Source organism: Podarcis bocagei (assembly GCF_964188305.1).
Source record: "Podarcis bocagei genome assembly, chromosome: 5".
NCBI lineage: Eukaryota > Metazoa > Chordata > Lepidosauria > Squamata > Lacertidae > Podarcis > Podarcis bocagei.
In genome coordinates, this window is record NC_138129.1 from 1,811,486 (window position 1) to 1,813,087 (window position 1,602).

Below are 1,602 nucleotides of genomic sequence, written 5' to 3' on the forward strand. Positions count from 1 at the left end.
GAATGGAAATGCGGGGAAGCAGAATTTCTGCAAGCACCAACCTTGTTCGCCCCACCCACCCGAACAGCAGAATCAGCACTCACCCTGTGCCCTGTGCTTCATCATTTTGGCAGAACTGGGCTCCACTTGGAAGGCCAAGAGCCCCAGAAGGAGGAGAACGGCAAGGTGGGCTCTCATGGCTGTGGCTGGAGCTGGCAGTGCCTCTGCCAGGGTGGGCGAGGCTGGAATATAAACCCCCCAGGCTGGACCTGACTGTTCTGCTTGTGACACACACAGCTACCTGCCCACCTCTTGGTCAGCTGGTGACAATTCCCAGAATCCTGTGTGCGGGTCACTCTGCCAGGGTGTGTCAACAGCCTTATCTAGTGGCCCAGCAAATCTGCTTGGGGCAGGTCAGCGTGACTCTGGCAGGAAGGCAAATGTTGTGAGCTTTGCAAAAACTGCCTGCTTGGGTCTTTCACCTCGCCACCCTTAGCAGCCACCCGGCCAGCCTGGCAGACTCTGGTCTGCAGGGCCCCATGAAGGTGGCCTCACCCCTTGAGAAGCATCTTTTCAGCCACCACCTGGAGGTGGCTCAGTCTCAGATGGGCCGACAGCAGCACATCCCAAGCTGGACCTTCCTTGGGCCACACATGGACATTTGCCTGATGCTATGCATCTTCTGCTTCTTGGGAGTAAAGCAATGGCAAACCTAGACAGCATCTTAAAATGCAGAGACATCACCTTGCCAACAAAGTTCTGTATAATTAAAGCTATGGTTTTCCCGGTAGTGTATGGAAGTGAGAGCTGGACCATAAAGAAGGCTAATCACCGAAGAATGGATGCTTTTGAATTATGGTGCTGGAGGAGACTCTTGAGAGTCCCATGGAGTGCAAGAAGATCAAACCTCTCCATTCTGAAGGAAATCAGCCCTGAATGCTCACTGGAAGGAAAGATTGTGAAGCTGAGGCTCTAAGACTTTGGCCACCTCATGAGAAGAGAAGACTCCCTGGAAAAGACCCTGATGTTGGGAAAGATGGAGGGCACAAGGAGAAGGGGATGACAGAGGACGAGATGGTTGGACAGTGTTCTCGAAGCTACCAGCATGAGTTTGAACAAACTGCGGGAGGCAGTGGAGGACAGAAGTGCCTGGTGTGCTCTGGTCCATGGGGTCACGAAGAGGCGGACATGACTAAATGACTAAACAACAACAAACATGCATCTTCCAAGCCCTCTCCAGGATCCTGGAGCAGTTGGACCCAAAGACATTGCACAACCGGAGTTTCTGCTCCTCTGTTCCCCCTTGCAGAAGTTAATTTATACAATAAAGAACATTTCCATGATAAGATTCTGGCCTCGTTTATTCCGAAGGGAAGAAGAGCTGAGAATCGCACTCAAGCCAGCCTCACCGTCAGACTGCAGCATGAATCAAGACAGTCAAGTTTCACGCAGGCAAAATGAGGCCTGGGTTACCCGCGGCACCAGTCCAGTTTGGTCTTATATATACTGGGCTATTTTCCAAATAGCTGGTGTGCTTAATCCTAGCTCTGACTCCAGTTAATTCTACATTTCCAGGTTTTGCTGTTCTTTATTGCGTTAAAAGAACAACAACCACACACGATA